Consider the following 10612-nt stretch of genomic DNA (forward strand, 5'->3'; position numbering starts at 1 on the left):
TGCCATTTTGAGAGAAAAATATCATTGCTTAGTTGAAAATAATTCTGAGTAGAGAAAGAATTTTTCTAGAACGCATCTTTTTCTTTAATACGACGAAGAATAAAGTCTGGAATTTCTCTGTTCAATTTATTTCAAATTTTCAAATATCAGCAACGCGTGCTTTGTACATATAATATCAGAAGCTGGGTTCAATATGTATGGGTAAAATATATTCGCCTGGTTGCGTCATTTTGTTACTTACGTTCCCCTGGATTCTAAGAGAATGTATCTTCCGTACGACTTGAACCCCTGCAGCGGGAGTTGCGAGGGTGGAGGGTGGGGCGTAGCCGGTATTGATCGTGGCTGCCGGGTGGTTCTGTTGGCGGGGATGTTGCCTTCGCGTCGGGGGTTGTTCGCCCCTCACCCCCTTCCGCCCTCCGCGGCTGCTCCCACCCTTATTCCGCCCCACCGCGCACCCCTGCTTCGCTTTTGCCGCCGAGAGACGGAAGGCGCGAGGATTGGTCGTCGCCTCGTCGAGCCAAGATGGCCGCCGTCACGTAGCGTGAACGTGACGGGGAGTCCGGCTCGCTCTCGACTAGCTTTCCACGGTTTTTCTCCTTTTTCTTCGATTTGCGCCATCTTTCCTTTCCACCTTCCTTCCTTCCTTCCTTCCTTCCTACCTTCCTTTCTTCCCTCAGCTTCGCCTCTCGTCCGACAAGAAGTAAGTTCCCGAACACTCCCCGTGCACCGAAGCACTCTCACCGCTTTTTGTGAAATTTATTGCTGCGATATATTCGCATCCATTAGATGCTTCGCTTCTTTTGCCCTTTCTCCCTCCCCGCCTCCCCCTTTACCTTAGGCTGGATGCAGCCTTTCCCACCTCCTTATTCATCCTCTTCATCCTCCGGCTCCGCGTGTATTTAGCTTCCTACGTAAACCCTAAACACGTATTTGTGCAACCTACGTAAGGTTCGAAATTCCAAGAAATGATTTCACCGTTACAGCTCGTCTTCCCCTATCCTCTTTTCCTCACTTTTCATCCCTCTCCGTTGTCTATGCAGCCCTTTTAGTCCGCGAGAAGAGATTAGACTGAAATCCTCGGTGGAGGAATTTGTTTTTTGTTCACACGAATTTTTCGAATATTTTAACCATGCCTAATGGCTGTACGATTCCTGTCAGACCCGTGGTTATAGTTTCCCTCTACCCTCACCAATTTCACCCCTTATACGCCGCCGGAACAACCCTGGAGATTAACGGATGTAATAACACCGAGTTATGCTCACCGCACCGTTTTGGGCTCCCTGTACCGCAATTCACGAGTCCGAATCTCCGTTCGCTCTGGTATCCTGATATACATTTTTAATAACTCCTGTATTTAACCAACGATCCTGCAGGGTAATCCTCCACACGGCTTCATTTCGGGACTTGAACCGTTTCGACTTCATATCTCTAATTACGATCCGTTTTCATATAACGTAACGCGTGTGGTGCTGGTGCAGAGATATTTGAATATTTATGACCTCCGTAATGAGAAAATTTCTGCAGTATAGATACGAGTGTATTTAGAAATTGGTGAATCGGTGTCTTATTATTTTTTCGTCGAAAAGTTCATCTATTCTCGCTTTAATCACCCGACACCGTTACATACAGCCGCTTGGTCTGGGTAGCAGCAAAAGTTTGACAACCAATTTAAACTAATGGGTAAAGCATTAGCGGAGAATTGTGAGCGATATACAGGCAATATAACGTTGAGAGACCGTAAACTCTTCGTCCTGTGCAGCAGTAGCAGAGCCGCGCCATTGCGTACTTATTCACACGTATACGGTAATCATCGGCACTAATAATCACCGAAGTATCTCTGTCCATTTCCCACCATTGCAAGTGATCCAGATCATCCAAGAGATTCGCTCGGCACAATTATGAATGTACGGACAACGCGAGTCGGTACCGAGTACTTGGAGTATCCGAAGGTGTATACCTGGCACAGTATTGAAATTTGAACGCAATTAGCAGCCATCGAGATACAAGGTGCGTGATCCAATTTGAGCTACGATCCGACTTGACATGTATCGCCGTAATGCACCTAACCGTGGGTCTAACGTTGAGTGAGCTTGGTTTCTGAGTGCTTAGCGACCGCGTGACGGGGTTCTTGGGTTAGGTGGTGGTCAGCCGCATGCATACCCTGCATTACAGTGTACCTACCTACCTTCCGCCTTGTTTATGATGGCGCTACATTTGCAAGCTCGAAACACGACCGCCTACACCTGCGACGCGGGGCTCATTGTTTTACGGCGGTTGTTATAACCTTTGGGAAACGTTGCCGGCACGTACAATACACGGATGCCGTGCGCCACACGACCAGGCATGTGTGCCGAGCATGAATACCATATCATTATACTCACCTGCCCCATGCGGTAATTGGCAATGTATTATTTGCCGTGTGGTTTGAAAGCTCGGACAACGAGTCGCAAGGTTCCGTGTGCTTTTTTTTTCTTCACCTCAAATATGGCCAGGTCGAACCGAACTGCTGACATCGCGTGTACGTCGGTAGAGAAACTTGAATACAACTACCGTAGTATTGTAAACTTTCCTTGATGCGGTTAAGCTCGTTCAATTCCCTCGACTTATACCTGGTTCGGACACTTTGTTGACTCAGCAGCCTAAATATTTCAGACAAGTTTACGGGGGTCAGGTTTGACGAGTGATTTACCAAATTACTTTTCACCCATTGTGTACACACCGAACAAGTTGTAAATATCTGTAATTGTGATGACGTCGATGACGAGGTAGAAGGAAATTTTTCTCAGACGTTCTAACAGTCGTTTCTAAGTATCCGAGTACTCACCTACCTGCCGATACCCTTTCAGACGGCTTCGCAGTCCATTCCAGCCTGCCTCGCTCGTTTCCATTCCGCTTATTACGCCCCGATACCGTGACGCGAGGAACAAATTCCGCAACGGAAGTGGCGCGATGTACTCACTAAGGGCTGATTGTGAAACGGAAACTCGGGGCTTGGTCATTTTCAATGCACGCCTATCCATTGAACGCGGCTGAAAGTTATTACGGAAACAGGCCTGGAATATGCAGATGCTGACGTGGAGAGATTCCTCCGTGAATATAATACCCACATGTCAGGGTTCGACGGCGGGCCAATCGGCTCGAGGTTTCTGCTGCGCTTTATAGCCGAGCGGCAGCAGCAGCAGCAGCGGCAGCGGCAGCGGCAGCTAGATGAAAAAAGTTATACCCCTTCGCCGAGGAATTTGCATGTAATTGGCAACCTGCGAGCGGTCTTCATGCACGCCTTCCAGATAACTTCGTCCAGGTTCGCCGGTCTCCCCGCTACTTCCAGCTCGTGGGCACGGACACGGAACGGCGGAACGGAAACTTGTATAGGTGTACCAGGTCGCAATACGTGTGCTCCCTGTTCGAGCCATCCGTGTTCAGCCTCGCCGACAGTGAATCGAACCCTTCACTTCTTCACTTCGCCGTGTTATCTATTCTGTTATGCGATGCCGCGTGCAAGCTGGGCTGGAGAATGGAATTGGAAGTGTGGTTTGGGTCCTGGTATCTTTCAAATTCACTTTCCATAACGTGCCACGCTGATAGCTTCAGAATTTTGTTTTCTTACCACGACTCGACAGCGTCACCGGTGTTTTATTTGAATTTTATTCAAAAACGTTTCACGCTCTTGTCGGACGAACGTTAAGTTATCGGGAACTAACGTCGCTGCCCTTCATCGATGAAAAGAGCTGGAGAACCGACGGCGAGCTGGGTTCGCTGGTCCGATATTGTTGCGTGTCCACGGAGTCGGTGTGTCGGTCGATATTTATGCCTGGAGAAACAGCCGAGCTCTGGCTTTGCTGTCCAAGAATCGGTGGCTCGTCCGATCTCGGAAGGCCTGCGTCTTCTCTCAGCATCGAGACTGTGAATAATTATTGAAAATTTACCTACGGAATCTTGATTTTTCTCGTATTTTTATCCTTTTACCTTGGTCTATCGTATTTTATACCGTATCGCTACAGTCGACGTCACGGATACGATAGATAAAAATCAATTGATTGCCGTTTCGACTTACGTACATAGACCCGATGTGCAACAGATGTAAACGCACGCCTGTTATATGCACAATAAAGATTGCTAGACGAAAGCTGATCCAGACTTGTACATATAACCTCGGAGAGAATCATGGCCGCTCTCTGTCTCAGCTTCGAATATCTGCCAGCTCGACCCCAGGCCTTTCATTTACGTATCGTCGCAGTCGACGGTAAAAAAATTAAAATCATACCAATTGAACTTTACGCTTGGAAGACCCGCAGCTGGTTTCGGTCGATTCTCCGAAGCAGTATTCAGGCCCCTAAAAGAAGGGCCCAAGGACTCGGTGAGAAAATACCTCGTTGTGACTAATGTCTTTGGGACAAACATCTCGTTTGGAGAGTATCAACAAGACTGAAAGGGGTGAACAATCACGGCGCGTTAAACATATTTTTTGTTTACTTATTTTCTCCAATTTTCGCCGCTGTAGGTCGATTTTCTCCTAGCGCGCAAAACCTCAGAAATGAAATGGAAAGCGCAAGTCTGGCAAGTGAGATTTAAGAATTGCCGTAACCTCCATTCGTTCGACTCCCATTTGCTTACGACGTGCTTAACGCCGTCACGGCGGTAAAGTCTGAGTCCAAATAAACGCCGGTCGTGCTGACAGGAATATAATGTTGTTTCGGGGTAGGTATAAGTCCCCGCGGAATAGATGGTAGTGTCCTTGAAAAATTTTCGGAAATACGTTGCCGTGGCCTATCCTTCCGGCCTGATTTTTCACCGGTGAAAAGAGTTAACACTTCGGTTATATATATGCGTCCGGTGCAGTCAAGCCCGCGAATATATTCGCAAAAGAGAGAAAGAGAAGGAGAGTGAGAGACGGAAAACGGAAGGTGAGGGAGACGGAACGATCAATCTGGCTTCTGCATACGGTCGCTCACTCTCGATTTCAATGTGTTTTTATTGCGCCTCTTAAATTCACATTTATGAGCTCTTATATGCTCTCCCGCACCATGCTCGAGGGACCGCGAGAAGTGTGAACGTAGTAACGTTATACGTAGGTAAGTTGAAGGGGTCGAGGTAGGGAAGGAGGTTACCTCTAAGACAAATCGGCGTAAGGAGTTAAGTAGGTGATAAATATGACGGTACATAGGTATAATGCACATTACGATAAATACATACATCCAAGAATTGTATCATCGTAATTGTGGTTTTTTTTATTTTTTTATCTTTCGTTTCTTTGTTTTTACAACGAATGGAAAGCAGCATTCTCGCATTTTTATTAACTCGTGGCTGCGAAACACATAACACTCAACACTCAATGGGCACTCATTTTATTATGTACCTACCTGTCTATCTACCTAACCGTAGTACGTCCATCAACATTCGTTTATATCAACTTACTACAACAATGCATTTCCCATTCGCCAAAGTAGGTACCTAAAGTTGTTCAACTTCAACTGCAGGAAGCTGCTATTGCAATTCTCTTTGCTGTAATGCTTTTTACTTCTCTTGAACGTTTATATTTCGATACGTCAAACCTCCGCGGCAGTATTTGGATACGAACGGACATTTGTCCGTACTTAATATGCCCGTTTTGCCCAAAGATTTCATAAAGGCAATCGTTGATCAGGCTTGGTTTCGACGCTTGGAGAGGGATCGTGGATTTGCAGACACGTAGTTGAGATATCCGTTTGAAAAACAGTTTAAAATAGTCACATGCCAAAGCCATGTGGCCCGAATTTAAAACCTCTAGAAAAGCATCCGACGAATGATATGATATAGTTCGAAATAACGTTACAACTACTCTTAAACCTCGAGCTGTGACCGTGACTCGATGTTTGCATGACGCGGAGACCCTTGAAACGGTCTTGTATTCACAATTACGAATGCCTACTTAGCGTTCGTTTCCTGATAGATTACCCCTTATAAAATCATAAAGGTGAAAGACCATTGTGTACACGGTTATGGCGCCGGTTTATACAGGTACAAGGCATAAAGATAGGCTCGTGTTCTTCCTCACGCACTTCGCACCTCAGGTATATACCATATTCTTGATCCCTTGTAATTCCCAACGCTTTAAAGCCCAACCTGGACTTTTTCATACATTGTAAAACTGTCGGGGTCTAATTACGGCTTGTATACAACCACTTTCTTCTATTTCTGTCGATACAATCAGTTTCTACAACTGGATTCGACCTCAGACTCGAATTGAGGCCCGTTTCAAACGTTAATATTTAACGAAAACTAGCGTTGATTTTACTCGCGTGAGTTCGTTGAAGAACGTCGTCACCCTCGACAATAACTCTTTTGATTACACTGACGGGTCGGGGCAGACAAAGGGCTGAATTATACTCTCGAAATGCAGCGTGTGTTTAGATTTATTAGATGTGTTCATGCGTTGAAACTCTGGCGACGATGAGCCTGAGCCCATATGCATATGGGTATATGTTTGTATATATATATGTGTAATGTGTTGGCGCGGTTCTTGAACCGAAATACAGTAACGAGACTATCGGAACGCGAAGCTGTATCTGGCATTGGCCACGAATGAAACGAGTGGGGAGAAGTTCGGCTGTACGGGAGAAAAACCACAGGGGGAGAGAAGGAGCCCGACCAATTAAGACATCCCAGACTGGGTTTCTTAATTCGTGGGTTGGACCGAATATTTCTGGACAAGGCATCCGAGCGAACAACCAATCGAGGAAATTAACGGTACTCAAATTGCGGGGATGGCGCAGTCATATTTCCAGATATTCGTTGCGGCGGCAAGAGCAGCTTGTCTCGGCTTATCCAGCCGAGTTTCGAATCGCTGACCAATCTCGAGAGGCCATTTAATTGAAATTTTCGGTTCGGTTAGGTTAATTATTCGCGTCTTCTTGGTGTGGGTCTTCCTGGTCTGCGACCATCGGTGAGACGAGGATTTCATTCGTTTATTATGCGCTCGAACTTTGCTTCTCGCACGTCTGTAAGCGTGTGTAATACGTTATACAGACCGTGTACTAAAGATGTTCGACATTTTTATTACCGTGGGGAGTAAATTCGAGTAGTGATGAAGAAAGGAGAAAAAGAAAAGTAAAGTAAAAAACACGATACGAAGATGAGAAAATTCGAGGAGGGAGAATCAAAAATACGAATTACCGATAACCGAAGTGTTTTATATACGTGTGTGTACGCACACGGGCTGTAAAACCGTTTGTGCAGCGGTTATTTTTAGCGATCCGATTATTACACGCAGCTTACACTGCTTTAGACTCGCGTTAATAATTTACGCGCGTTTATTAACATACCTCGACGTCGTGTTTAGGTAGCCGCTACAGGTTGATTAAAATTATGAAAACAGATTCGATAAAATCTTAATCGCTGCCACGCGACTCAATAACGCGATCATCGTCGTTCTCTCTACGTTATAGGCGATACGCGTCGATCACTCTCCTTAGTTGTCTGTCGTGGTTGATTTCGCGCGTATAAATTAACAAATTGCTACCTCATACCCGACTATGCATGTGCGTATAGGGTTTTGCTTAAACGCCAGAGAGTCGCGGTGGCAGCTAACCGCGGCTGCAATCAACCTTGATGCCCAGCAATGAATGTTTTATTGTCTTTTCCCAGAGGGCAATTTCAGTAAGTGGTTGAATGCCACCTACCCCCGATCCGGTGTCCACGTTCGCATGGTACACAAATACACATTGAGCGATCTTTTCGTCGTGCACACGGGGAAATATATATCGTTATTGTGTACGTATATGGGTAAAAATAGAAAACTAATTTCGTACCCGACTCGCGTGTCAAAATCGACCATTTCTCACCCCTTGTATACGAACTGGTCGTAAAAAATTCACGGACACAAAACTTGCGGGGGTTCAAAATAAGCGCAATTCGCATTACATGAATATTTTTCAACGATGTTCGCGCACAACGTTCATCTTTGGTATTTCAGCGACATTTTCTTGCTCGCATTTCAAACTGCACGAACAAGCAATAAAACTGTAGACCTTCGCCTTGTCTTTAGCATTTGCTTGTTACAGACGAGTGGATTTTCACCTTTCAGTCTGCGGGCGTGTTTCCAGACATTCGCAACAGCGACGTCGAAAAGGTTTCGTTCAGCTTGGAAGAAAACACCGCACATCGCCATTGTGCTATGGATTGTGCAACCGATGTATTCATTGTCTGTTAAATTCGATCGTTACAATTCGGACGGCACGTAAAGTACGATTTTATTCAATTTCCGACGAATCTGCACCTCTCGTAAATTTCTATCACTATCTCGCAATGCGGCCATGTAAACATATAGGCAAAGTCGTGAAAACGCCATCTTCTGCGTGATAAGTTTTGCCTCTGACTTCTTCTTTATCTAAGAAACGAATTTTCGTTTTTTCAGTCTTATCCATATTTGTCGTGGGGGGCTTGCGTGTATCAAAATTGGAAGGGAATTTTATCCGGCTGAATCCCCCGCGAAATATTGGAGGAGGATGGGGCGAAATGAAATAGGATTATACGAAGACGATACGCGTACGTCGGGCTGTTTATGCGGGGCCGTAAATCATCGCGGTGCTTTGCAATCTATGCGTCGCGAAGGAAACCCAACGATCCTTGAATCCTCGAGCGGTGCAAAATCGCGGAAGAGGAAAAAGAAGAAGGGAGGCCGCCCTTGTAGATATACGCGTACGAATTATAATTTATTCGGTCTACAATTTCCACCGTCGTACGTACTCAGGACGAACAATGAAGCAGCCTCCGCGGAGGTTAGACTTCCGTTCACCGTTTCCCTCTCTCCGATTTTCCTTCAAATTTTCTCTGCAACTGTGTTTCACCCTTCGTCTATCCCCCACGTTTCCTCCCTCTCTCTCGCTCTCTCTCTCTCTTGCACACACACACACACACACACACTCTCTCCGTCTTCCCCTTTCCGTGGTATACGCCCTTGTTTTCATTCGCATGTATATACTGCAGTATACAAACTCTGCTACAGTAGGTACCGGCGAATGGCTTGCTTGTCAAGCAAACAATTGCCTGCCTATAAACTTTATTAAAACATGCAAATGCGCCCGACGAATTTATACTCCCGAGGGCTGCAACTGGAGTATATACGAAGTCGGTGAAACATCGCCATTGCGTTCAGCCACGCGACCGTACATCGTAACTGTAAATCGTGCCAAAAACATATTTTATAATTTACAGATTACGTTGTACTACACGGTGTGTCGTGTCGTTTTCTCGAATTCCCAAAATTCTGTACTTCGGATTCCACAGGGACAGTCTGGGTATGTAAATACTTGGTAATACATGCAGGATGCCCATTGTCCATCAGAAAACCTTTAATTTCTTGGTCACTGCGCTGCGGAACCTGAAGAAAAAGAAGGAGAAAAAAATAAGAGACCAGCGTAGCGAGAGCTGGTTTGCGAAATCCTTCGTTCATTAAAATTAAAAACGAGATTAAAAAAGCGTTGAAAGGGTATAACAACGGCCGTCCATTAGAACCGAGTTGGGTCAGGTAAAACGGTCCAGTGACTCAATCAGCGTGGTTCCAGGGAAAATTGTACACAACGCCAGCCTTCTCGGCTGAATTCACACAACCGGATGAATTTTCGTGCGGCAACGTCGTATCCATCGTCGACTTTTCGCCTCCCGAACTCCCTCCGTTCTTTCCGCGTTTACAAAGTAGTAAAGTCAAGCGGACGTCGCGACGTCCGACGTCCAGCGGCGTCGTTGGACGGACGGACGAGTCCAAGGTTGGTATCCATGGGCATAATACAGACGGTTGCCGCGATGCCGAAGCCGATCGAAATGCCTCCGGTGCAAGTCCGAAGTCGACCGCAGGTAGACGTACACACGCGGCGTTGAAGCCTGATTGGCCTGTTCCACCTGGTTCCCCTCGGAACCGCCTCGCAACCCGCGTCGCCGACGCGATTTTCTACGTCTTGTTTGTACCTACAGAGCCGAGTTCCGCGGCCACGCGATATTACAGCCGGGCGTCTAGGCCAGAACCAGAGCCCCGGCACACGTGCTCGGATACGTTACCGCTGATCGCCGTAAATACACCGCAACGACCAAGTTTCGCGCTCAGGACGTTAGACGCTTTTTGACCTCTGTTCGCGGCTAGTCGTTTGCCCGCGATTCCTTGCCGGTGTAAGATTAAAGATCGTGGACCAGTGCGCGCGAGGCCGTCGACGGGAGTCGAACGGACCCAAAAATGAGGCCGAATTACTCTGACTGTGAGGCCGATCCTTCCGCCGCAACCAGTTGTGATTGTGACCCGGTGAATCGTTCCTGTTACAGCTGCTCAAGGACCCGACGTCATGGACTAGCTACTGCCATCGCAGGTTCACCAACCCCTCCCGCAGACAAGAGGGAATAGGGTATCACCCCCACCTCCCTTCACCCCCTGGACGTTGCCCCGCGACGCAACGCCCTCCACGACGCCATAACAGCCGCAAGGTGAGTCGACGCATTCGCGGTGCTTGTTTAATAGGTATATTCTCATATTTGCGCGCTTTGTATGCGTTGACCTGCGATTTTGTTCTTGGCAGTTCCCGAACGATCCGTGGATATAATTGAAGGGTTGAGAATACAAGTGGTGGAAGTCGTTTGCGACATTGGT

The 10612-nt window shown here is 46.8% G+C and overlaps 1 long non-coding RNA gene across 1 annotated transcript in view; it reads left to right on the forward strand.

Annotated features, from left to right (window-relative positions):
• The window catches only part of LOC124217852 (uncharacterized), a 31883-nt gene extending 21530 nt beyond the window's left edge, over positions 1–10353 (forward strand). Inside the window, exon 3 of the long non-coding RNA XR_011177156.1 lies at positions 10291–10353. This is a non-coding gene — a long non-coding RNA (uncharacterized lncRNA). The remainder of the gene's footprint in view (positions 1–10290) is intronic.
• The last annotated feature ends 259 nt before the right edge of the window (positions 10354–10612 follow it).

Source organism: Neodiprion pinetum, chromosome 1 (assembly GCF_021155775.2).
Source record: "Neodiprion pinetum isolate iyNeoPine1 chromosome 1, iyNeoPine1.2, whole genome shotgun sequence".
NCBI lineage: Eukaryota > Metazoa > Arthropoda > Insecta > Hymenoptera > Diprionidae > Neodiprion > Neodiprion pinetum.